Consider the following 27,907-nt stretch of genomic DNA (forward strand, 5'->3'; position numbering starts at 1 on the left):
AAAGGGCTGGGCATCTCCCACAAAGATTCCTAAGTGCTAAATAGTATAAGAAATCTTTGTATACAGCCTCGCTTGTACAAAAATTATTTTTATTATAATTTAAAATAAAAATATTTTTACATTTCTCCTTTAAATACATATTATACGCAAGGCAAATATGGTCAAAGAGTTACTTTATTAAGCAGTTGCGTGGAGAGGTCTTCAGCTGTTGAAGATTCTTCTGTCAGGGTCAAATTCCTCTGTCACCACAATGATCCGTTGATTGAAGGGTGAAAAACCTACTTTTTCTGAACGCAGTATTTCCAAAAGCAGGCTGAAATGGAATAGAACAGACAGTTAATGTGCACGGTAATCTGTTTTACCCCCTGTATTTTCCTTTGAAGTCAGTGCAAAGGGAAGAAAAAGAAAAGTGCATAACTGCAAGTGTTAGACAAATGTACTGAATATTTATAATTCACTGGCACTTTGCAACTCTCTGGAGTTTAATTTAAAAGCCTCCACAGCCTATTATAGGATGCCAAGGACAAAATGACCAATTAGCAACTACCAAGGTTAAGCTGACCTTCAAGGTTGCAGCCAGCAGAGACTAGTCACAGCAAGCCAAAGTTTATCAGCCTTGCCAGAGTAAGTTAACTGATGGCTAACTACACAGTTGTAGGCAGGGAGCTGCAGACCATCTTGCATTCAGCTGGCACTGCCACCCCCGGGTTCTTAGGGCAATCAGTACCTTGGCCTCCTTCAACAGCTGGAGAAGCTTACCCTTCATTAGGGGATGGGCTAGCTGCAAGCCAAGCCTATGAGTGGCAGGACTAAAACAGGGAAAATTACTGTCATTCTCAGGACAGCATGCTGTTCCCCACACCAGCAACCTGCTGCATGTGGAATACAAGTGGGATTTTCTAAAGCACTCAAACTCCGGACAAACCTGGTTCCCATAGAGGCAACCAGCAAAAGCACAGCATCCAGGGGCTGTGCCTTGGACAGCAACAGGACCTGGGCCAGCTGCAGCAGCTGAGCTGGCTGCCACTTATGCACCCACTCAAAATGGACACCTGGGGCTGGGGTCCCTGTCACCTATGGCTCTTTACACTCCTTTCAAAACGGCTTGTATGGCACATTTCACTAGGAGCATAGTTACATCAACACAAAGAAAATCACAAAATCATAAATATTTCCAGAGAAAACAAAACAAAAGAAACTATTTTAATTGCATTGGAATATTCCCAAGATTTGTTTACTGCTTTAATTAAGTCATGTGATCCATTTTTTAAATGTAAAAATATTTGGTTTTTCTGTTTTCTCTGTCCTTCTTTGTTTTCCTTTTCCCCAATGATGGGGGGAAGGGGACAAGTTGAGAGAAAGAGTAAGAAAAGGAATCTGTGAAAAACATTAATGTTGAGTGAAAAATGAAATCCTCCTTCTTCCCCCCCGCACAAAAAATATTTCTGTTTGAAATACCGTTCTCTATCTATGAATGTTTTATCTATGAAAATGTTGCAGGCAGCTTTATTCAGTTCTGAATACTATGGAAGATCCTATTCTTCCTGGTTAGTGGGCTGCTCAGCAGAGCGCTCCCTAAAGGCTGGATTCATAGCCTTGACTGATTTCCAAAAATTGAATGAGTCAGGGGGTCTGATCCAAAGCCTAGTGAGCTCTATGGAGAGAATGGAAAATTCTTGCAGAGGATTAGCCCATACTCAAGAGAGCCTGGCTTTGAGAAGGGTAACATGGAATGCCTAATACAGGATTCTACTGTCATACGCTGCATCATAGTATCATAGAAAAATGGGGATGAAAAGGACCTCAGGAGTTCAACCCCCTGCTCAAGATTAGTCCTGTCTAAACCATCCTAGATAAGTGCTTGTCTAACCTGCTCTTCAAAACTTAAAACTCTGAAGTTTCCACTACTTCCCCCAGTGTTTAACCACCCTTATACAGAAAAAGGTTTGCTGGCCATGTCTACAAGAGATGTTTACTGCAGGGTTGACTAATTAACTGTGCAGTAACAATCTCAGTGTCTACACGTGCCCCTGTTTGGGCACACAAAACTACTAAACTCCACTGCAGGTTAGGACTTGTAAATACAAGTCATACCCTACTATGGAGTTTTTTCAAATGCAGTACCACACGTGTCGACGTTGACCCAACTGGCTGGAGCACAAGAGTGCTTCAGTGCAGGGGCTGCCTACTAGCTAGCCCCACGCTGAAGCACCCTCGTGCCCCAGCCAGCTGTTCCACAGCATGTTGAGCTGGAGGGGGAATAGTCCTGGGCTGGCAGGCTGACCCTTGGGGCCCTCTGTCAGCTGGGGCTGCTTTGATCCAGCTCAATGTGCTGTGGTCCATGTGAGCATGTAAACCATGTGCCTGGGAGCTTCCTGGGAGCAATAAACCGTGGAACAATAAGGTCTGCACTTTATTGCTGTGCACTAATGCCACCTGTAGACATGCCTGCCTTGTTGTGCTACTTATGCTGTCTCCCCTGACTTCAGAGAACAGTCTATCATCCTCCTTATAATCACCCTTCAGGTAGTTGAAGACTTCTATCACATACACCCTTAAACTTTTTTCTACTAGACTAAATAATCTCAGTTCTTTCAACTTTTTCTTAAAAGTCATGTTTTCTAGACCTCTAATCATATTTATTGTGCTCTATCAGACCCTTTACAATTTATCTATGTCTATACTGAAGTGTGGTGTCTGAAACTGGACAGAGTACCCCAGGTTAGGCTTCTCCCATGCTGAATTCAGTAGAAGAATCTCTTCCCTTGATTTGCAGGGACACTCGTGCTAATACATCCCATTATGCTACTGGATTTTTTCTGCAACATAAGCACACTGCTGACTCATATTCAGCTTGCAGTCTACTATAATTTCTAGGTCCTTGTCTGCAGTACTGCACCCTGGCCTATTATATCAATGCTTTGCACAATAATGTTAACACAGTAGATAAAAATCTAATGCATGACTCTGTGCTTTAAGGCACCTTATTACCTGACAGGAAGAAACTGCATGGAAGATGATGCAGGCCTGTCTACACAGAAAATATTTTTGTGACATATTAACTTAAAGGTACAAATTTAAAGTGCTATGGTTGTACCTGTGGAACTGCCCATGGGCACATCTACATATGCAATTAATGTGCCTGAATAAACTCTGGTGCAGTTCAGGTGTCAGAGTTTATTGCTTCTGGGCACTGTGATTGAATGTGCACCCAGGACTACAGCATGTAGAGCTGGGGCAGTGCAGCCCCAGCTGGCAGGAAGCTGGGGAGTTAGCCTGCCAGCCTGGGGCTGCTCCGACCCAGCTCAACATGTTGCGAAGGGGCTGGCTGGGACATGCGGGTGCTATAGTGTGGCGCTAGCTGGTTGGCAGCTCCCACACTGTAGCACTCTCATGTCTCAGCCAGCCTGGTCAGTGTCTACACATGCATTGCAGTGGAGTAAACTATTCCACTACAGGACAGTACTTGTATTTAGCAGTACTATCCAGCAGCAGAGTTAATTACTTTACTCTGGCCTAACAGTGTCACATGTGTAGACACTAACTTTTTACTGCAGAGCTAATTAATCTACTACACAGTAAATGTCTTGTGTAGACATGCCCCATATCAACACTCTTATTCTGTTTATAAGAATGCCTCTTTCTGATTCGCTTATGTTACTATCAAGTGATTTAAGCTAAACTGGAAAACAAAAATATTTGTACAGTATGCTGTAAGTAGAGTGGCTATATAGGGAATATGAAAAGGGGATGGGGGGGATGCAGCACCCCTTTCAGTATCTCCGCCTCCCCTAGTATCTTCTAACTAAGATACTTAATCTTTCTGAAATTATTTCTGAATACTCAAGATTTTGAGCTGAAAATGTGCAAGCTTGTTAAATGAGACATGAGGATTAAATGAAGTAGGCAGCCACATTTAGGAGGGCACAATTTCAGGAATTAAAGTGAATTATCAGAAGATTTATACTCAACATGTAGTGTTAGTGACTTTGTTCATTAAACCAGAATATGATTATGATTATGTACAAGACAGTAAGGTAAAAAAATAAGGTTAAAAATCTCTGATCATGGTACAGTGGTGTAAATCAGCAGTAACTGCATTATCTTAAATTAGTTCTTATTTAATGCGACCCAGACTAGAATCTGGCTGACTATACAAGTCCAGCCGACAACAGATACGTGACTAATTCTAATATTAGAACTATCAGGAGTAGAGTGCAACACAGGCCAGAGTTTCCATTCCAAAGAAAAACCAAATATTTCAAAATTTGTTTCTGTCCTGAATGTTTGCTGTCCAGCCACTGAGCCTGAGCCTCAGAAGAGAAGGAGGATAAGAAAAACCAGAACTACAGCTCCCAGAAGGCAGCCCCCAGAGGTGCAGTTTAATGTTGAGCTGGCTTGCAATAAAATCTGCTTGTCCCATTCAACAAGCCAAAGTGTTTTATTTTGACTTTCCTGACATAAAATTGAGGATATTTGGCAAAGCAGAGATTATCCTAGGGAAGATGGAAAATGAGAAAATCAATTTGACAGAAAATTCTCAACTAGCTCCAAACAACAGGGTGCTGGGAATTGAGGCAACATATTTGTTTTCTACCAATATGTATTAAGGCTTCCAATCCAATAACCAAATCCATGAATCAGATGTTTGTGCTCATGTATTTCAAAGGTAAGGACATAAGGACAGATCTAACTACAAGATCAAGCCCTTAGCTAAGAGGTGTAAAAGTGCAGCCGGGTGCCCAGAGTAGTTGCAATACTTGGGGGCAGCGGTGACTTCCAGTTGTCTCTATGATACCCGTGCAATCTTGTGCCTGTGGAGGCAGAGGTTTTTTCCCTGCCCTCCCCTGATCCCCCAAGTTGGAGCCTAGGGGAGTTGCTCCAGTTACCCTGCCTTAGCTACACTACTGCCTTGGTTATTCACAATTACTTTCATTTTCAAACTGATTTTAATTCTACCATTGCATTTGCAGCAGAAGGTAGAAAAAACTGGAAATTTTCCCCTCAAAAATGTCAGTGAAATCTTGAGGCCTAATTTTCAAATTACCCTCAATCCATTCTCTAAAACAGTGAGTGCCATTCGCATGTTCAAAATGGTGGAGCTGTATAAGCAAACTGAGAAATCTGACTAACTGTTGGGAACAGGAAAATGCTGTTTGGTTGCCTAAATGCAAGTATTGTTCTGTGCAACAGTTCATTACTAATTCAGAAATTGCCTTTGAAAACAGCCCAGCATGTGACCAGCCACATCAGTCCTTCTTCACACAGGGCACTTCTTCAGATTTGACCTCTGTCACAGTTATTTCTTTTAACAATGCCCCACCCCAATCCAATGCAAGGCTTTCACAAACCCCAGGAATAAGGGGAAGACTTGCCAGTCGTCAAAAGGATGTGTAATATATATGCGGGCATTATGGATTGATAACCTGTGGTGGCCTATTTTATCAGAAGTGCCTGCTTGGGTAGCAGAGTGCTTTCTAATAACTGTCTCACAGCTTTCACTTAAAGATCATCAAGAGACAATGCCAGAATCATTTACACTAATTGCTCTAACTCATTCTCTTGGGCAGCACAAATACCACTTTGACTGGGGTGGGGTGCAGTCATGGTTCTCAGAGACTTGATAAAGAACCCTGGAGGGCAAAGGGAGGGGAATGTGGTGTCAAAAGAGAGAACCAAACATGAGGTTCATGTCGTGGCAGAATGCAGTGCATTGCATAGCTCCCCATGGTAGCTTGTCCAGCAGAAGCAGTATAGCCATGTTTGTGAGGCTCTTTACCCTGGCTAATTATAGCCTGCTTCTCAGCAAGGCTAGTAACTTCAGGAGTGACCACTCACAATGACACTGCTATACTGCCACCACTAGCTACCTCGGTCAGAGTACTAGGGCAGGGGTGCTCAACCCCCGGTCCATGGGCCAGATCCAACCTCCAGTGCTGTGTCATCTTGCAAAAATCCTGGTTTCCTCTGATTTTAAAAAATCTTTTTTTTTGGTTAAAAAAAGTAACTCCAAATCCACATTTTTCCATGACTGACATGAAACGCCATTAGTGGTATTTCACTTGAATCATGGAAAAATGTGGATCTAGGGTTACTTTTTTTTAACTGAATACTGGGGATTTTTTTGAATCAGAGAAAACCAGGTTCCCTGAGCAGGGTCCCCCATGAGTCCATGAGGAGCCCTGCATGCCATGACCCTGAGTGCTAAGTCAGTCACGCAGGGTGGTGTGAGACCTGATCCTGGAACACAGATGCAGTACAAGGCCACCAGAGCCCAATTCCTGCATGAGAGGCTGGACAGAGGTGGCACAGGGCTCCCGGGACTGACCCCTGCAAAAAGGCCTGGGTGGGAGCTGCACCAGTCCTGGTGCACAGGGTTCAGTCCAGCCCACTGTATTGTGGTGTGATGGACCTTCAGAGAATTGCATAGAGACACAGGAACCTGTACATCTTCAGTGAAGAATTAACCGCCTGCGGATTAGCCGGAGGATGAGCAGCAACTCTGCAAAGCTGCACCTGAGTTAATGTCCTCATTGCCATTACACTCACTAATTTGTGTCCTCAGACTTCTGCAGGCACGTCACAGTAAGCAGGCATGTCAGCATGAAGATGAGCTGCTTCATGATTTTGTGCAGTGAATTGGGGAAGAACTTGTCTATCTATTCGGGACAAGTTGGGGAATTTGAGGACTATAAATCTTCAGATTATTTAGGCTGTGTCTGCTCTGCAAAGAATGATTTATCAATCCAAGTGTAGCTTCACCAAGAAATTAGCCTACAGCTCAGATGTGACAGCTAGTCAGGATGTAAACTCTATTTAAATCAAGTGAGAGGTTTTGTGTGTAGACAAGTTAGGGACAACACCTTAATAAGAGGATCAAAATGAAGACAGATTCTGAAGGTAAGTCCACTTCACTTGTTGCTATGGGATGGCAGTATTTTAGGTATGATTCTCACTGGCTGATACCTTGTTCCTAACCTTAAATAATTGTGCTTGCTCACTTGCAAGAATGTAGGTATCTGAGAACATTCATTTACTGGTAATTGCATTCTCGAAAAGGAGAAATCATTGGTATCCAAAACCCAATTGGCTCTCCAGGCTGCTAAGCAGATAGTGTGCACATGGTACTGAGTCCTGATTGCAAGCATAAGGGGTGCACTCAGAAAGACCTAAAAGAAGACTCAAGTGTATCTAGTCCCACTAGCACCATGACTGAAAGGGGCTTGCAGGTCATGACTGACTGCAAGAGAGACATGAGCCACCAATGCAATGCCGCAACTGGCAAAGCAAATAAAACTCTGGTTTGCATCTATCAATGCATCTCAAGTAAGACCCAAGAAGTCATCCTTCTGCTTTACTCGGCCTTGGAGAGGCTGCAGCTGGAGTACTGCATCCAATTCTGGGCTCCACACTTTAGAAAGGATGTGGAGAAGCTTGAGAGAGTCCAGAGGAGAGCCACGTACATGACCAGAGGGCAGGAAAACAGGCCTTATGAGTAGCGGCTGAGAGGCATGGGACTCTTCAGCCTGGAGAAGTGAAGGCTCAGGGGAGACTTGGTGGCAGCCTATAAATATATAAGGGGTATGCATCAGGAACTGGGACAATGTCTGTTCAGCAGGGTTCCCCAAGAGAAGACAAGGTCTAACAGTCATAAATTGCAGGAAGACCATTTTAGACTGGACACAAGGAAAAACTTCTTTACTGTCTGAGTCTCTAGAGTCTGAAATAGACTCCTCCAGAAGTGGTGCAAGCACCTACGCTGGATACCTTTAAGAAACGCTTGGATCTGACCCCAGCTAACTTCCTTTCCCTTGGGCAGGGGGCTGGACCTGATGATCTCGTGAGGTCCCTTCTAGCCTTAATGTCTATGAAATCTATGAACCATGATTGCACATTCTGGGGCTTTTTAAAGTTGTTTATTTTGTTGTTTTATTTTTAAAAGATTATCATATATTAAGGATATAAATCACTGTGTTGGGGTGTTGTGATGAGGGTTGGGCCTTCTTGGTTAAAGAGCCTTTACAATTCATGTGTTCCAATTATTAGCCTTTATAGGTGGAGAGTTGGGGCATAGAGAGAATGAACCTACTGGCCACTGTTGTTAAGGCTTGCCAGTTTCCAAAGCTAGAGCGTTACAAGGGAGCAAAGAGGCTAGCATTGCATCTACCTGTCTGTCACAGACCTCCTTAAATGACTAGACACCCAAGTACAGGTGGATCAGCTGGAGACAACCCTCGGCCTGTGTTCAGAGTGTGCTTGAACTCATGCCTCCAGATCCATAGCGAGATGGCTTAACTGGTCTGCCACTATGTCCCTAAGCAGAATGAGGACTGGCCCCAAATTATAGGAGAAACCTGTGGTGATACAGGCCATGTCTCTTGCATTTGGAGTTAGTGCACTAACAGTTGGATATCCTTTTTGAGAGAACATTTATGACTTGCATGTGGCTGGATTAGCTTTTTCACTTCAGGGTTACAAGTTCAAGTAAAATTCAAGTCAGTAGAAAGTCATGTTTACTAGCAAATGATTCTTCAGTGGCTTTTATAGAAAATGAATTTGGTGGTTTCAGCCCAGTTTCTATGGCACCACTGGCCACATCACAGGAAAGTCTATCAGAAATGCTGTTTGGCATAGATGGCAGAGAGCTGAAAGCCATAGATACTGAGCTTCTCTTTTACTTGTGGACCCCAGAATGGAAGTACATTACAGAGATGCACAGAACGCGGTGGTTGTGACCTAGGCTGTACTTTTCTGTGGCTAGAGGGCAACTAGCTCCTTTTACAAACACTGAAACACATTTGCAGTGCTGTCTGTTATCAATGCAACCTAGTAATGAGGCAAGCACTACACTGGAAAGAGTCTTACCTCTCTTCTTGGATTTCTTGGGTACCTGCGGTGCTGATTTCCTGAAGTTCTTTCCATGTAAAGGATTGATTTCCAGGAGATCCTCACTCAGCTCAGCAGTGCCTTCTTGATGGAAAGGGGGATTAGACTGGCCTCCATTCAAACCCTCCTGATCAAAGCAAAACACAGGAAGGATAATTTGCATAAATGTATTTCCTAGAAGTTAGGATCACTACCCAGATAGAGGGCCAGTGAAAAAAGTAGTCCACCATGAGTTAACTTAGTTGTGTGATGAGGAACAGAATTTTCAAATACTCGATGATGACTAGATTGAGAAATAGAAATCAAAACATACAGTTGCTGTTCTTACCATTTTGACTTTCTTCCCAAACATCTTGGCATAAGCTGAAATGCAAAGAGAGAAAACATTTAGCAGCATTTCTTTTGGAAGATGGCATTCATGTTTGCTTTGCCTCTTGCAGGTTTTAATGCAGCCTAGCATTTGACTAAACTCCTAGGAGATTGTCTTTTCAGGGGGAAAGAGGATGTAAATGGGCAAACTGCACTAGAAAAACTCAGTCCTGAAAGTACTTACTCAATTGAGGTGTTATTGGGTGCATTTGCTTAAATAAGGAACTGCAGAGTCTAGCCCCAGCAACACAAAGGTCTTGATCAAGTAGTCCATGTCCCTCTGTTTTGACTTGAAGTGTATGGCAAATATGATTTGAAAATGAAAGTGGAGGGTCAGAGAAGTGCCCAAGCTGACAAAAGGGTCTGAGTGTCAAAGGTGAGACTAGAATTTAGGAGTCCCTGGCTCCCAGTCCAGTGTTTACACTGGACGACTACACTTTCCCATTGTTTAAATATATTTTAGGCATAGCTGTAAGTCTCAAGCTGGCAGTGTCAGAGCTGTTTCAGGCACTGAGATGGGAAAATGGTATAGACACCAGAATTTGGATTGGGAATGTCATTTGGCCTGAGCCCTCTGAGTTGGTTTCAGAAGTAATAGGGTGTGGAGAAGCAGTGTTTCAAACATGTCAAGAATCTCCCCCTTCCCTTTGAGTTTCTGCTTGGGGCTTTTCTCAATATTATATTTCTGGTTTTAAAGACTGTTTGAAAAAAGGACATCGGGCACTTATACACGTCCAGGACATCTGCTCTGAAGCATGCTAATTAGTATGTGTTAGAGCAGGCTCAGTTTTAATTGAGTTACATCACAGTGCCTTGTGTACCCTAAATTGCCATTTCAAACCCTCGCATGCAACTACAAAGCACAAACCAGAAATACCAAGTACACCCTACAGTGTGACCTAGGTAAAAACAAGGAAGATGAGGATTCTGCACTGAAAAAATAGGGAAGTAACTGATTAATATGTACTCAGACAATCTCCAAAGGAGGACCATGTTCCACATTACAGAGAAAGGCAAAGCCCCCAGCAGTCTTTGCCAAGGGGAAAATTTCCTTGCTGATTCCAGATCTCATGATCAGTTTGGCTCTGAACAGAAGAGCAAGCTTGCTGAGCCAAGAATCTATCAATTTTTTTAATACCATCAGAACATCAGTATACCTCCCTCAAAAGCCTGCATCCTTAGCCAGTGTCCCACTGCTTTAGGGGAAGGTAACTTTCCTCTACCCTCCACCTGAAACCAGTAGTTTTTATGAGGGGAAAAAGAAATTCTCCTTGTCCCCCACCAACAAAAGTCAGATTCTGAGTCTTCTTTGCTTTTTACAAGTGGCCAGAAGGCACCTGGGAACCTCCCTGACATAAGGGAAATATAAACTGATATAGAACTGCCTTAGTCAGCCCATGTACCGTTCTCCACCCTTTGCTTTGCCATAGAGGACATAGTCGTGATAGGGCATGGTAGGCAGGGAAGGCCTGTGGCCCACTGCACAGTCTCAAAACACCTGTAGTTAACTGGGAAAGCTCAGAGAAGCCCCTCAACTAGCCTGAACTGTAATAGCGACCATAGCTGTACAGATGCATCCTGGAAATTAGAGGCCCAGAATTACCTCTGACAAAATCTGATGCATTGAGAATCTCAGACAAATCAATGCACACTTACAGAACTATGACATATGACATACAAACAGAAATAATTATGGGAAGATATTTTTCTCCATAAGCCCGCATGACCACATTCCTAGATTCAGATAGAAACATCTCGTGAGAAATAAATCTAGCAAGAAACAGGCCATGCCAACTTATACCTGCATTATTCTTGTATCTGCAGTATATTATACTTCGGTTGACTGGAGTGTCTCCTAAACACCTGAAGACATGTTACAAGACTTAGGTTTGGCTGAGGCCTCTATGCTAATGATTCTCTGGTGCCCTGACCTCTCAGAGGTTCAAACTAACAAGGCTGCAAATGTCTCTTTTATTTGGTTTGGCATTTAGCTGGAGGGGTCGGTTGCCTAGACCTTATACCATTTATGGATAAGTAGCAGTTATTGCTGCTTCCCATGCCAGTCCCTTCATGTAATGATTTAGAATAGTGCTTAGCGTACAACAGGTTCACATTCTTCCTTTAAATGCATCCAGTATCTCAGCAATAGGGTTAACTGCAACTCTTCAGATAAATCCTGATGGCTGGTTTCATTTGCACACTTTCAGTTCCTGATTAATTTAGTTAAAGTTGGCTCCCTGTTATTTTGTGTCTCGTGTTTCATGAAGAAGTTTTATTGCAGGACCATGAACAAATATTTGACCTAAACCCTATATATTTGTGATTTAAATGGAACTTGTGTTTTACCTCTGGACCTGACATTTTGCTCTATGTGACACTTTAGGAGGCAGTCATAAAAAGTTAATCTTTTTAAACCAGTTTTAAGAAGGAAAATAGCCTGGCTGTTACTAACACTAAAGCCACTTTATGTCTCACTGGCAACATAAAGTAAGCATAAACATTATTTGCTGTCATTTGAAGGTCTCATCATATGACTTGAGTGGTTTAAAATGGACATGGGTATATGAGAATCAGGCCCTATAATTATAAATTCTTGAAACTCGACAGTTATATGTAAGTATATACTTAAGGGCAGGATTTGAAAAATCATCTCTAGGGGGGAAATGTCAATGGTCATATGAAAAGTAATAACTCTTCACTTTTGTTTTAAAGGACCTTTAAGTATGTGTGTGTTTAAAATTTCACCCTCAATAAGTTATTATCTCTGAATGTGTCTAAGCTTGATCAGGCTTTTCAGATAGTCCCTCAATCTTATTCAACACTTGAGCCGTATTGGGCACATCTACATGTGAAGATTTACTGTGCAGTAACTGAAATTACTGTGCAGTAGGGGTGCATGTCTACATGTGCACACCTGTACTGCGCAGTAAACGTGGTGACTTATGCTGACTTGAGTGTAAATTTGATACCTGCATCATGCAGATAACAAAGGTATGCCTGATTAGTTACTGAGCAGTAATGCACAGTAACCTTGCAGCACAGTAACGCTGTGTGTGTGGACTGACTTGGGATTAACTTTAGTCCCAAATCAATCCACACACAGTGTTAATGAGCTTTAATGCCTGCACATGTAGACACCAGCCTATTCCCACTTACTGCTCAGTAAATTTAAGCTGGTTTCAACTAGGTAACTATCATTGTCCCCATTTTAAAGATGGAGAAGCAGAGGCACAAAAAAATTATCGGTAAATAATATAACATATTACACTCACAATACTAAAGCTTCCCTCATCCTTTCCCTTTCACTTTTACTTCCTAAAAAATACAGGTAAACAATTTTCCCCAGAACTAACAAAACAATTAACCCAGCAACTCAAATCACTCTACTCTATGCAGAACTTTTATCCTTTAAAGAGGAAGAGACCCAAGGATGCATGAAGTCAGTACCAGTATCAATTTTACATGGAAAGTGTGCAAATATTGAGGTGAGAGGTGACAGCTTTCAACCTTAAAACAGATAATTCACCTGACGTCCAGCCATGAGCCTTAGCCACTATGCCCACTACTTTTTCCAGCAGGATTATTATCTAAGGGTAGGCATAAAATAAATTATTTGATGCATTCCTTGTACCCAGGAGATCCAGGTTGCAAGGATATGAGAGTTGGCAAACGAAAAGGTGATTTGCAAGGTTCTACAAGACCCAAACCAGCTCCAGTTTTGTTCATTTCTAGATGGTAATTCTAGAATATATTGTGCTGTAACTATATTGAAATGGATGTAATAGGCTGCTATCCATTATTTATCTATTTATTCTGCAGGCAGGAAACTTTCATTTTGTAAAGTGTTTCCCATATTTTATACTATTCCTGGTATTCTTATTACATTAATGGCTTACTTTTACACTGCCTTTCAAATACAGTATAGGAGATATAAGCAGCAGATAATGTAATGAAAATGCCTCTGGGACCTGTATTTGTCAACTGGCCATATCCAGAAGGGTCCAAAATGGTTCAATGTTTATATATAAATATATTTCAAATACCTACATGAAAACAAATTGAACACCTGTACACTGAGAATAGAGAAGAGGGAGAATTGTCACAAGAAAAAAGCATCTCAGTTCAAGGAGTTGTAATTTTGTATCTACCATTTAATTGCTAGTAAGCAATTCAGTTTGTACCTAACATCTCTTTTTCATGCACACTGTAATTATCAGGAAAAGCCACTTATAACCTATCTAAGAAAATCTTTCCGAACCAAATTATATATTCACTATTACCTTTGAGTCCAGTGATTTTGGGGCTTAATCTTGGATTGGCACTTTTTTGTGCCTCATCAAATGCTGATAACAATGTCAGGATCTTCCCTCTCTGATCAGCAGCAGGGCTGTCCAAAGCTGTCCTCCTTTTGTCTTGTTTCAGGAAAAAAAGAAGAATTTTAAGGAAAAAAGAGGTTATTGGCTCTTTTAATGACTTGTGTGAAAGAGCAAGCTTTTCAAACATACATAAAAACAGGCCAATATCTATTTTTTTGGCTGAGAGTGGTTCATATACAGATGCTTTATCCTGTATTAGTTAATCTTGCCTCACATTCCTATCATTGTAGGCCAAGCAAAGCATTGCATTTACTAAAACTACAACTTTGAAATAGAGGTTTAGGACAATTTGCTCTTTATGGATCAATTCAGTGATACAATGGGACAGAATGCCTGCAGCTGTGATTATATACATAATGCGTTAAAAGGAATATGGTGCATTTGATGGACCATATATTCACCGGATGTATATTGGCTAACTCTATTATCATTAGTGGAGCTATCGCAGTTCATACCATCTGAAGATTTAACCTGTTACCTTACCTTTCATTACAGTCAGAGTACAACAAATGATCTGATCATTCTGTAAATTAAATCACTGCAATTTTATTTTGTTCAATTGTATCAAAACTTCATATAGTGATAGTATTTCACGGAGGCATTGTGTGATCTAACATTGCAGTACTGCACTGAGACACAACTTACCTTCCAGAAGCTGCAGTTTTTCAGGCACTACTGGAGAAGCAGATGCCTGAAAAGCAGCGGAAACAGCAGCAGCAGCGATAAGAATACTGGTGAATACGCTAGTTTCCATTGTAGCTAACTGGGATCTTTTGGATTTCTAAATCCGACTGCGAGTGCTTTACTACAAAGCTTGTCAAGACTCCTTCCTCCACGTTCTCTCTCTGGTTGATTGAGGCATCCCAGCTCCCCACTTTTAAACCCCTGTGTCTCCTCATTATCCAGAGGACAAATTCACAATCAAATTCCGCTTTACTAACATGCATTTTGACATTTGGCGATGTGTCTCTTTCTATTTTCTGTGGTTTGCTTTGTGCCATTCTGGTAATAGGACCTCCAACGTCAGAACTCTATTCTTTTCCTAAGCAAACACATTAACTTTGTGTTATCACTGCTTGAACAGGAGAATCTCCCAAACGCGTCTGCAAACTTTAGAATGGAGTAAAGGCTTCAGCTAATCGGCAGCACAGGAAATATCTCTAGGTTTTACATTGTTGCTTTTTTGCAACTTAACAAGGACGCTAATTAAAAAGCAAAGATTTCAAACATCCCAGTGACGCCAGCAGTCGACATAGCAAACATCCAAGGAACAGAATAAATAGCTAAGCCACAAAAGTAAGCCATGCACTACTGTAGATGAAATAAAAGTATGAGGTAGAGACAAAGTCATCCGTAAAGTGGCAGTGAATCTCCAAGCAGTTGGCGTGTTAATATTCTACCTGCCAAGCCAAAAACTTGGCTTAACTTGAGTGTTCTGATAATTGAGAGATTTCCACAGACAAGTCGCGTATGTTCAGTCATTGCAGAAACAAATTATGTTGATGCAGAAAGAGGATTTCTTCCTACCAGCTCAATGACCTTCACACTGAATTCTGTACAGTGAATAAAAAGAACTTCATATGCATATTTATTTGCTTTCTGATGGCACCTCCTACCTTCCATCTTATCAGAGCAGCTCACATACCTTTTTACATTTACTCTCCCACACTCCCTGAGGTAGGGAAGCAAGGCTTACTCCCATTACACAGATAAGAGAATTGAGGCATGGAAGTTAAATGAACCCCACAGATGAGTATGCATATGCAGGGGTGTACATTTCCTACAGGACAAATAGCAGCAGCACATATACAAGGGCATATCAATATGCATGAGCATATCCAGTAGCATAGCAGCAGTGCATGTGCAAGGGCATATCCAGGGACACATATTTATGCTGTTCCTATCTGTCCCTGGATATGCCCTAGCTAGTACCTGTGCTCCAGTGTGCAGCAAGGGGACCTGGGTGGGGCCAGTATCTGTGCTGGCCCCAGCAGCTTTACGTGGGGTCCTGGGGGCCCCCCCAAAAAGCAGCAGTGCAGAACCAGCCATTTGAAGCCTGGCCAGCAGTTCTGGCTGCCCATGTTCCAGTTTCTGGCAGTGCATGCTGCTGCCACATGCACCACGCTGCCTATTTTAGGGGCAGGTATTTTTTTGACCCTGGGATCTCTGGTAAATTGCTCTCAGCACCTATACATGCACTACTACGCTGCTATTAATCTAGTACCTATATTTCTTGGCACTAGCAGAAGTCATGTTAGCCTAATTTACTGCACAGTAAGTCCTGTGCACATGTAGATGGTGAAGCTTTACTGTGCATTCGATTAGTCTAATGTGTAGTAAAGCATCTCATGTAAATGTACCTGCAGTCTGCCCTTTTCTTTTGATTCAAGTAGAGCCTAGAATGCAAAAGGCTGGCAGATTTTTGTGGTAGCTTGTATGTGGAAAGAATTTGGAGGTGCTTTTGAAGTGCCTTAGCCTTTTCTTTTTATCTTTTATTTACTTGAACACAGAAAAAGATCATTGCTTTACTATAGAGGACTTAATGGTGAGGAATAGGGCCTGGGTATTTGAGACTGCTGGTGTTTCAGCACATGAACAGCAACACTGTTGGAACTTTCTAAGGAAAATGCTATCTCGGGTGTATTGTTCTGTGACTCCTACTAACAGTAATCCCAGTCAGGACCTAGCTGTTACAGCACTTAGTTATTTGACCTGGCAGTACTTCATGTACAAGTCCTTGGAAGGTCTAGCCCCCTGCCCCAGGCAGGAAAGGAAACGGGGGGGGGGGGTCAAGTGACCCCAGCAAGGTGACTGTCTAGTCTCTTGTTGAAGATTTCCAGGGTAGGTGATCTCACCACCTCTGGAGGGAGCTTATTCCACAGTCCAGACACTCCAACTGTGAAGAAGTTTTTCATAATGTTGTCTGAATTGATCTTCCAGGAGTTTGTGGCCATTACTCTTAGTTTTCCTCTCAGATGCCCTGTTGAACAGTTGCTCACCGAGCCCTTGATGTACTTCCCTAGTGTAGCGGTAAGCTGCTACCAGGTCCCCTCTCAATTGCCTTTTCTTCAGGCTGAAGAGTCCCAGATCCCTCAGCCTTTTCTCAAAAGGCAAGCTATACGAGACTCTGATCATATGGGTGGCTCTTCTTTGGACTCTCTCAAGCTTGTCCATGTCCTTGACAAAGTGTGGTGCCCAGAACTGGACACAGTACTCCAGCTGCAGTTTCACCAGTGTTGAGTAGAGTGGAAGAATTACCTCCTTGGTTTTGCTGGAGATGTATTGGTTGATGCATGCCAGAGTATTATTTGCTCTAATGGCTACAGCATCACATTGCCAGGTGTTATTCATACTGTGATCTATTATTACCCCCAGGTCCCTTTCATTCATCGTGCTAGTCAGTTTTGTGCCACCAAACCTGTAGGTGTGTTGGGGGTTGCTTGTCCAAGGTGGAGCACATTATATTTCTCAATGTTGAACTTCATCAGATTCTGATCCACCCAACTTGCTAGCCTATCTAGGTCTGCCTGTAACTGTAGCTTATCTTCAAGCATGACCATGCTTCCCCATAACTTGGTGTTGTCTGTGAACTTGGTCAGTGAGATCTTCACCCCCACATCCAAATCGTTAATAAAGATGTTGACAAGTACTGGACTGAGTACCAACCCCTGTGGGACACCACTGCCTACTTCTCACCACGATAAGACAGATCTGTTCACTATGACTCTCTAGGTTCAATCCTGCAGGCAGTTTCTCACCCATCTGACTGTCTTGGACTTAAGCCCACAATCTTCCAATTTTCTCGTGAGGACATCGTAGGATACTAGATCAAAGGCCTTTTGGAAATTTAGGTATACAATGTCAACCTGCTCTCTTGTGGCGAGTTACCTGGTCATAGAGGTTGGTAAGACAAGACCTACCCACGATGAAGCCATGCTGACTGTCGTTCAGAATCTTACCTTCTGCAAGCTTATTGCAGATAGACTCCTTGATGAACTTTTCTAGGCTTTTCGCTAGGATAGAAGTTAGGCTGATTGGCTTATAGTTACTTGGGTCCTCCCTCCCGCCCTTCTTGTGGATGGGCACAACATTGGCCCTCTTCCAGTCCTGAGGGCCTTCTCCGGAGTGCCACGAGTTGTGGAAGAGTTTCGCCAGGGGTTCTACAATGACTTTGGCCACCTCCTTCAGCACTCTCAGATGAAGATCATCTGGTCCCACTGACTTGTATATGTCTAATTTTCTAATTGGTCATATACTAATTCTATGGCAATTGCAAGAAGGCTTCCCAGCCCTTCTGTTATCTTTTCTCTGTATGGCAATGGACTTCCTTTGTACTTCAAGGATCATGTCCTTAAGGAACAACCACTCTTCATGCACACCTTTTGCCTTTGGTCCCTGGTCCTGCAGCACTTGCCCTACTAACGACCTAAGCTTGTTGAGATTTGCATTTTTGAAGTCCAAGACTTTAATCCTGCTGTTCAATTTGTCTGCCTTATGTTGGACAGTAAACATGATGGTTTCATGGTCACTGTCGCCCAGACTTTCCTCTATATTTAAGTCGGTCGCCAGGTTATCTCCTTTGACCAAGTCTAGCAGAGCATCACCTCTGGCTGGCCCATGCACCTCGCAAGTCAGGAACAGCTCCTCAACACAGGTCAGGAACGGTCATGATGCAACCACATGCCTGCAGTAGCCCAGGCCAGAAGCTGGGGAGTGCTAAAACATGTCTGCCTGCTCAGCTGGAGCAGACAGCTTGGGCCAAGACTAACCCACCCACCCTGCAAGGGGGTTATATGGGAGAGATGTAAAGCAACTGGGATGCTGGGGTACCATGAGTTAACTTTAATCTGGAGGAGCTCTGGGACAGAAGTTCAATAAACCAATTTAACCTAAGTCAGTTAAGTCTAATACTTCATCCCTCCAGGTTTATTTTAAATTGGTTCTGGCAATTTTGAAAGCAGTTTATTTGCATTGAACTTCTATTGTGTTACAGATTTGAACCAGTTTCTGGTTACTTATACTGGTTTACATGCAACTTCTGTTCCTAGCCTTGCTGAATAGGGTTAAAGTTGGAGTGTGTTTGTAATGCGGCTATTGCTACAGACTCATGCATGTGTGACAGTTGCAGCCTAACAGCTACTGCCCTCAATTAGCTCTCTCTCCCCCTTTTAAAGCTGCTCCATGTGTATCTTTGTGCATCCCCTAAAATAGGTAGAAAAGTAATTTCATAAGTTATAGGTATTTAATTGGTAGCCATTTATTTTTTTTACAAGAAAAACAGGTGCTCTCCTATGAAGAAATAGAGTTAAAAATCCCACCTGTGTTTTATAATGAAAGTCTTAAATGACTTCTTTCTGAAGGCTTTAATCTTGCAAACACATATGCGCACTGCTAAGTATGAATCACCACGCAGAAGCCAGTAGGCCTGTTCATACACAGAGCACTGAGGAGCTGCATAAAATGTGTGGAGGTCTGAGCCAGAGTCTGAAGAGCCAGTGCAAACTGGTAATATATACCTAATGGATTGTAGAAAATCCCCCAGAGCCTGCTGAGCTCTTCAAGGATTTCTCCCAGTCATAACACTCTCGCTCTCTCAGAGATGAGATGGGCAGGTTGAATGTAGCTGGAGCTGCAGTGGTGACAGCCCCTGGAGGAAAGAGCTAATTCTTCTATTTTCCCTAGATACTGCAATGAGACTTGCTTGGATTTGGGGCGTGAGGTGCATGCTGATGGCACGCACTGCTGCTGGAACCGAGGTTGATATTTCTTGCCCTGGTAGTGATCTCTGCGAAGAGGCATTTCCATCTGGCTACATTTCTTCACTTCTGACTCTGCTGGCACTGGAGGAAGGACTGGGTGGTACCAGCTATGTTAGGAGTAGAAGAAACGCTGGATTGTATTTATGTAGGCATTTGGCTGTTGTGTAATGCAAGTGATGTCAAAAGGCTTAGAATCTGGTGAGGGGGCAGGAATATTTTTTATAAAAATTCAAAGTATTCTTCTCCTAGTAAGAAACAGTAAAGTTGCAGCTGAGACATAATTTAATTGGCACTTGAATAAAACATGCTGTTAATTGTTATATCTAAATAACTCTGCAGCATGTAAGAGAGACATGACAGCTCCAAGTAGCTGATTCTGAAAAGTCAACTATGATTCAAAACCTAGGCCAATAGGATAAGGCATGTGGTAAATTTTTGCGAATATGCTGCCTCAGTTGTGGTATGTATCCGGTGCCCTGGCTCACCAGGGTACAAAGCCTCATAGAATGCCCTGAAAAAGCAGCACAACTCCTACTTCACCGACGACAAGCAGAATATGGGTGCCAGTAGTTGTTTTCCATGCTTTCAGATCCCAGGTTTGTCTGTTATAGATGATCCTTCACCTCCTTGCTTGTCATTTTGTTGAGGATAGATAGTTCAGACTCTGTGACCACATTGGGTTGGGTGGGCTTCTGCTTTGTCTAATGGAAGAACTTTGAGATTGTCCTGGTTCCGCCAGACAAAATGAACAAACTCGGAGGATACAGGGGAACAGCAGAAAAACAATCCAGCTGCCAATCAGTTGGGACTAAGAAGCATTTGTGTCTCAGTAGCATTTGTAAGAGTTTGCGTTTGCTCAAGCTGGGACATGATATCAGCGCACTGAAGTCAACAGGAAGGGACAAATACATCAGACAGGGGCTTGTCTGCAACGGTCAACTCCAGATTGATAAAAGACACCACCAAAAGGAATCAGGTCATTGTTAGAGAGACTGAAAGAGTGGCTTTACCTATGGAGTTGTGATCCAAACCCGACACCCTCAAAGGTCCCCGATTCCAACTTCACCAAAGAAATGAAGGGCTAATTGGACAGAAACTTGGAGTTTCTGAGGAGTGGCCACAGCAAAGTCACAGGTCATGTTGTCCTGATATAAATACATCAAAGCTTAAGTAGCACTGATCCAGAACTTCTGACCGTGCACTGAAGTGCTAAGGTTGGTTTCTCAAGGTACATTTAAACTACACAGACATTTATAACAAAAGCCCAGTTCCACCAATCAGCAAATGGTTAAAACTAAAACAACAACAACGTAAGTCAGTCAAACTAACTTGACATCCCGGCTTAGCGAGTGAGCCCTGTCATCATGTCTAAAGGAGGTGCATTCAATTAATTAGAAACACACCATAATTAGCACTGAAGGTCACTCTTGTGCGGAGGGCCTGTGGAGAGGTTAAGGAGTGACCAGACAGGGACACTAAATTACTTGCTCGCACCTTGAGTTGGCCTTTTCAAGTCAGCGCTGAGGTGAATGGGCACGGGAGCTGCCACTGCTATTGTCAACCTGTGTTTTATTCTACAGATACACGAAGGTTGTTCCTCACCAGCACCAGCAAACCTGCATCTTCCACAGGCGTTGAAATGCTCTTTAAAATGAGACTTCCATGAGGGAAATAAATACAGGCTGGACTGGAACGCCTGCCAGGCCATAAGAAATAAAGGTTATTGTGGCAGGACGGTCCTTAGGGGTGCCCTGACCTCCCCCAGTGGCCTACCTACCCGTACCAACTCGGGTCCTGAATGCACCCTCTATCTCGCCCGCCACGTCTTTGATCTTATATTAAGAATGGGAGGCTGCCTTCCTGCCCACTGTGGCACAGTGCCCGCCTTACGATGCCAGGACTCTACTTGACGCCCTATACTCTCCCTCTCCCGGGGCTACTCTATATGCCTACCCCCTCCTAGGGCTCACTTCCTATGCTCGCCCTCTCCTGGAACTTTGCTCACTATCCGCGCCCTCCCCCGGGGCCTGCTCCAATATCCGCGCCCTCCCCCGGGGCCTTGCGCTCTTGCCCCCAAGTGGGGCCTCGCACTCGCCCCAACCGGGCTTCTCACTAGGCTCGCCCCTCCCGGGGCTTCTCCTGCACAGACAGTGCCCCACTGAGGTCTGTGCCTCGCGCCTCCCTGCACTGGGGCCCTCTATGCCTGACTCGGGCTTCCCTGAATTGGGGCTCAGGCGGCCTCAGCCTTACCTGGCCCCCGGATCCCTTGTCGGATCTTGCGCCCAACTCGGGCTTCTCAGGATTGGGGCTCAGGCAGCCTCAGCCTCACCTGGCCCCCCAGACCCGCCTCTTCGAGCCTATGCCCCACTGGGGCTTCTGCCTACACCGAGCTCTTCCCGAAGCTGCCCACACTGGGCTAGGGTCAGGACACCCCCAAAACGCAGCACCCCCTGTGATGCCAGGAACACCCCCACTTTACTGGGGAGCTCCTAATGAGGCCTCCTCCACCCCTACAGCCTCACCCAGTCCTCCGGTGTAATAATCACAACAACCAACCAAAACAGAAACACAAAGCCCCTAGGCCATAACACAAACCTTAGGCCAACCTGGCTATCCTTCTCTCATCCCTGTCAGGGTCCTCTCCACCCTGTGTCCACACGCTGGTGCACAATACCTCCCTGCTCGCTCTAGCAGAGCTCTTACTCCTGTTTATGAAGGCCAGGTCCTGCCCCCTGGTGGTCAGCTGACCCACTTTGTTGCCATAGCAACTCCCACCTGCTGCCCTGGAGAGTGGCAGCTTAGCCCATTTACTACTATTTAGTAGCAGGCACCCTAGTGCCCTGCTACACACCTCCCCGCTTTAATTCTGACTCACCGAGCCGAGTCTTCATTCTGACCCATGGTGCCTTCCATCTCAGATCTCTCAGGCCTGGGTTCTCGTCTTTAGATTGCCTCGACCTACAGTGGCGGAGGTCTTAAGGCGCCTCCTGCCCACCTTTTACCTAAGGCGCAACCCGTGGGATTTTCTGGGATTTGCCCCGCCACAGGCAGTCCCCCCACTTTTAGCAGACCTTGGTAAAACTCCTTCTTTGCTGGTTGAGACCCGGCCTATCCGCTGGGAGTCTTCCCTTTCTTTCATTCCTCGGGGCTGTCCACTTTCTCATCGCACACCCTTGGATCCCTTCCTCTGGGTCAACTGTGCGTTCTCTTGCCTCTGTCTAGCTCCTTGGAGATCATGGAGCCTTCCCCATATCTCCCATTGCCTCCTTAATGCCTTCTGGGCATATTCCTCCCTCCAAAATTCAGTTCTCCCCTGGACTGTAGGTCTCCCTACCGACCCTTTATAGATTTTAACATGAGATACTCCTCTGACTTGCTCCTCCACTATGTTTCTTAGCATCCACCAGGTGACCTGCCTAGGGATGTTAGTCACATAGACACCAGGTCGGGGTCCCCTTCCAGCTGGTTGTACCCTCCACCTCGTGTCCTGTTTCTGGGTCACAGCTAATTTGTTGGGCTTGACCAACTTTACCCCTGCCCGTGCTGCCGTGGGCTCCACGTGCCTTCGGCTTAGGGCCGTTCACACCTCACCCGGATTAATCAAGCCAGAGGCCTCATTTTCTGGGGGGACTTGATCCCCCTTTCTAGTCACCTTGACCTTTCTTAAGTCTTTCCCCGCTTGCTGTTCCTGGGTGAGCCTTATGTTTTGTTTCTCCCCTTGTAGGCCAGCCCATTCCTGTAATTGCTGCCGTAGCTGGCTCACCTCATCCATGCAACTCTTCTGCCACTGGTTCAATTTCTGGTCCCAGTGTTGCAGGAGAGCTAACAGGGTCTCTACTCGTAGGAACCCCAGCTTCTCCTCTGTGGTCAGTCTGTCTGCCTGGTGGGCTTCAATGGGTGGCACTTGTCCCACCAGCTGTTCTTTTCCTTCCTTTACCCTCTGTAACAGGTTCCGCAACTCAGGGTTCTCTTCTGGATTCCCTGAACCTTGCTCTCCGGGGCACTTCGCTGGCCTTACATGAGGCAGCACCCTAGCCCGGGCAAGTTCCAGGAGACTCTCTACTCCCTTTAGGGCTTCTCTCAATACCTCTAGCTCTTGGTATTGCCCTTGGTGTTCTGCCTGGGCAACCCCCACATACTCTCCTAGTTGATCTCCCAGTATCTCCAACCTTCCCTGCACTATGTCTGCGGCGGCTGTGGTTTGAGGCCCTTTAAACCTCTCTAGGTCTCGGATCTTTGCAGCCATCTGACCATCTGCTTCTCGCAGTATTCCAGTTTCAGTTAGCAACCTCAGGATCTCTCTCTGTCCATCCTACACTTCCATTAGTAACCGTTCTTTTTTTCTGTTTAGTTCCACTCCCTTGGCCTGGCTATCTGCTAGGCGAATTTCAAGAGACCGCACTTGAAGTGCCAGCTTATCTCTGTCACCCTCTATGTTCTGCAATTGGGTTCCAATATCTCGTACCTGTTGTACCAGCTTTTCTTTCTCTACCTCCACCTTCTGTAACTGGGTGCATGTCTCTTCCTTTTCTTTCCCTAGGACCTTCAAATCTCCTTCCAGGGATAACTGTTGTTTTTCTAGTATTTCATGGTTGGCTTTAAACACCTTAATTTGTTCTATCTTTTGCAAGAGCACTTTATCCGTTTCTGCTGCTCGTGCATAACTTTCCTGCAGCCTGTCCTCGGCCTGTGCTCTTATAGCCTGGGCTACTTCCAGCTCCCATTCTAGCTGGTCTACTTTATCCTCTAGTTCTTCTCTCTTTCTTTGTTCCATGACTTGGCCAGCTCTCCGACCTCCTCTATTCCTTGCTTGCATCATTATAATTTCTAGGCCTTACCTCTCCTGGGTCAGCCTCAGTCTTTCTCTCAAAACCTGGGTAATGGGTGCAATCCCTTCAGCCCCAAAATCTACCAAGCTGCAGTCCCACTGCCTGACTCCTAAAGTGTCCGTCCACAATGACAATCACAGCCCTCGGGTTCACTGTTGCTCCTACTTAAACGCACGGCCGAGCCTTTCCCGGCCAACGCACCAGGTGTGGCAGGACGGTCCCTAGGGGTGCCGTGACCTCCCCCAGTGGCCTACCTACCCATGCCAACTCGGGTCCTGAACGCACCCTCTATCTTGCCCACCACGTCTTTGATCTTATATTATTAATGGGAGGCTGCCTTCCTGCCCACTGCGGCACGGTGCCGGGACTCTACTTGGCGCCCTATACTTTCCCTCTCCCGGGGCTACTCTATATGCGCGCCCCCTCCCGGGGCTTCCTTCCTATGCTCGCCCTCTCCTGGAGCCTTGCTCACTATCCGCACCCTCTCCCAGGGCCTGTCCAATATCCGCGCCCTCTCCTGGGGCCTGCTCCAATATCCACGCCCTCCCCCAGGGCCTTGCGCTCTCGCCCCCCAGTGGGGCCTCGCATTTGCCCCAGCTGGGCTTCTCACTAGGCTCACCCCCTCCCGGGGCCTGCTCGATGTACGCGCTGTGCTCCCGCGTGCTCGCCCCCTCCCGGGGCTTCTCCTGCACAGACAGTGCCCCACTGAGGTCTGTGCCTCGCGCCTCTTGTGCTCCCCACCCGCACTGAGGCCTTGCTCGCGACTCTCGTGCTCCCCGTCTGTGTGGAACATGCTGGACTACCAAATTATTTATTTCCATTTATATGAAGTGGTGACACAATCCCAGATATAGACACTGGCTGGGATGTTCCAAGAAACCTAAGGGATTTGGGCCTCCAGGAAGTGCTCTCCATTCAGATCTCTTAGGCTACAGTAGGATCTGGTCGGTAAAGGCCCAACAGGCCAGCCCAACCTTTACATGAAATAGGTCACAAATCCATCCTCAGCTTGTTTTGCCTCTGTTTAGCTACTCCACTATGCTGGGCAGAATTTTATTACATTACAGTTACATTACAAAGCCTGTTTTGTGGTTTTTTTTCCTTGTAGAAGTTAGTTTAGTGCTTGTAGAAGAGAGTGGATTGACACAATTAGGACAGCAAAAGTTTCCATTTCTATCCAGAATAGGTACAGTATTAGCAAAGCTGACTTCCCCAGCCTGGCCTGAGGAAAAAGAAAGTTGTGATTTCTAAGTCTAGTGTAGACAAGACAAGTGAACACATGAAAGCTGGTCCTAATGAGATAACTGGCAGTTCTAGCAGATGCCAAAGGCCAAATGTGAAGAAAAAACTGAATTACTTCTTAATTTCAAAATGGTCTCTAGGGCCATTTCTACACTGCCTCCCTGCCCAGCTCAAGGCTTGGGCTGAGAAACAAGCCCTCTCCCACTGCCAATCTGATTCTGCTCTATGCAAACATATGTAGTAACCCTTGATCTTTAAAGCAGTCCGTCTCTTCTGTTACATTCCCCTGGGTTCAGATTTTCCTTTTTTCAACCTTCCTATAATTTTCTAATCTGAGGACTAAAAGGCTGTTTCATTGCACTGGCTGTTCTACATGTGCTTTATTTTCAGCCCAATCATATTGCAATACTTAAATAATCCACCCAGTGGCACTATATCACAGCTGGCCACCTGCTCGTCTTCAGCTTGTGGATAAAAAGGAAATGGGAAAAGAGGTGTAGAGGGAGAGACAAGATCACTGGCAGAGACTTTCAAAGTAATGCAGGGTATTTTGCCCCATGTTTTCCATTTGCTTTAATGGAAGATGGCTAAATCCCTTGGTGCTGCTTTGACAGTCTCAGCTGATGCCATTAGATGCACCAGATTGAAACGTGTTTGCAAGCAAGGTCACTGAACTTGCTTTCCTCTCCTAGCAGTGGGAGAAGCACGGTGCTAGGTTTACAGAGCTCTTACTAAAACAGTACATCATCTCCCCCACTAATGCTGCATCACAGTCCTCAATGGAGGCCTGTGAGCTATATCTGGGCCTGTAGTGTACATGGGTCCCAAAGGGTCTTTTGCGCTCTCAGGTCTCTATGTCATATATGGGACTACCACTGAAAAACCTGCCCCAACCCACCCTGCCCTCCCACAAAATCTCAGTACCAAACCAGTGTAGCTGGCTGAGTGCAGGCCAAGAAGTATATCTTGGATGGAGGATGGGAGAGTGGTGTTAGATCACTTGCTTAGAGCAAGTCTAGGCTGGTTTACACTGCCTCGTCTCTGGGACTTGAGGTGTTCTGAGCGGGGATGGGTATGTGTTTTAGGCCCCAGACCCAGGCATAGCACAAAGCCCATGAAGTTAGCCTTTGGTTGCAGTATGTTCCTCAGGGCTGGCATGGATTACTACTTCATGCAGGGACCTTATCAACGTAAATTCAGAGCAGTAGCTTGGTGTGACCCATGAAAATCTCTCTTAAGCTCACAGATGACGCACAAACTTTGCAAATATTTCCCTCTCCCTTTTTTTGATTTACCAGCATACCAAACAGCATTCAGATTCCCAGCAAATAACTGAGCCCTGTTTGAGCCTGTTGAGTTTCAGGCACAGTTAGATTTAATGGATGATAATTACTTATATTTGTTTTATTTCAGTTTGTATTGTTTTGCTGGTGCACAAATAATTCATCTACCAGTGGCTGATGACAAAGCTTTTAAAAGCGTAGCATAAGGATTATTTTTATTTCATATTTTACATGTGCCCAGCACCTTTTACCCTGATATTATTGCAAAATGCTATCTACTCTGAACACAGAGAAAGTCAGTGGAATGTAGCTCCTACTCTGGGTAGGGCCCTAAGACAAAGATCTATCAGGTACAGGGGGCTGTTTATGAGGAAGAGACAAGATCTCAGACAATACATTGACCATTAACTAGATCAGGGGTTGTCAGAAGAAACAGTAAGTAGAAGAAAGAACATTGTTTCAAGAGACTTGTGTTACTCCACTGTGTTCAGTCTGGGTACTTAAGAAGGCCCTAGGCAGTACATGTGGGTGGGTGGGGATGGAGTGCTGCCATGTACCATCCCACGCTGCCTGGCTGGACACGGGGGGTGAGGGAAGCTTGCACATGGCGGCTGCTGCTGCTCTGTGTCTGGCCATGCACCAATACTCCTCCCCAGCCCCACTCTGCGTCTGGCCACACGCCAGCACCCCTGCCCCACTCCATGTCTGACCGTGCACCAGCCCCACTGCCCTTTCTCCACGTCCGGCCATGCACTGCCCCCTCCCCCGCTCCATGTCTGGCTGCTGGGGGTACGCTGACCCAAAAAGGTTGAAAACCCCTGAACTAAAGGGCTGAGATAGTGGTGCTTAGATGTGAACCTGGGAATTCAGGGAACATTGGTAATTCACATTGGATAGACAGATAGCTACATCAATCAAGTCATTTTGCATCTCACAAGAAACATGTCCCCCCTGCCACTGTAACAGCATTTTATCATTTAACCATTAGTGTACTTACCTTTCTAACACTGCTGTGCAAGAGAGCTGTATTATTATTCCCATTTCATAGCTGAGGATCTGAGGCACAGAGAGAGGCCAAACAATTTGTCCAAGGTCATAGCAGAACTGGAAATAGAACATAGGTTTCTTGAAGGTTCAGACTAATGCCTGAACCAGAAAACTCA

The 27,907-nt window shown here is 44.9% G+C and overlaps 1 long non-coding RNA gene across 2 annotated transcripts; it reads right to left on the reverse strand.

Moving 5' to 3' along the window:
• Nucleotides 1–70: 70 nt before the first annotated feature.
• On the reverse strand, nucleotides 71–27,907 carry LOC109305801. Of its 2 annotated transcripts, none has more exons than XR_002099721.1 (5): nucleotides 27,742–27,907; nucleotides 13,536–13,667; nucleotides 9,215–9,249; nucleotides 8,866–9,013; nucleotides 71–313 (listed from the first exon to the last, which is right to left on the reverse strand). It is a non-coding gene; the product is annotated as an uncharacterized LOC109305801 (long non-coding RNA). The 2 variants fall into 2 exon arrangements; XR_002099722.1 differs by lacking the exon at nucleotides 27,742–27,907 and adding an exon at nucleotides 14,573–14,592.

The sequence above is a fragment of the Crocodylus porosus genome, unplaced genomic scaffold (assembly GCF_001723895.1).
Source record: "Crocodylus porosus isolate Cpor-Errol unplaced genomic scaffold, CroPor_comp1, whole genome shotgun sequence".
In the NCBI taxonomy this organism is placed as follows: domain Eukaryota; kingdom Metazoa; phylum Chordata; order Crocodylia; family Crocodylidae; genus Crocodylus; species Crocodylus porosus.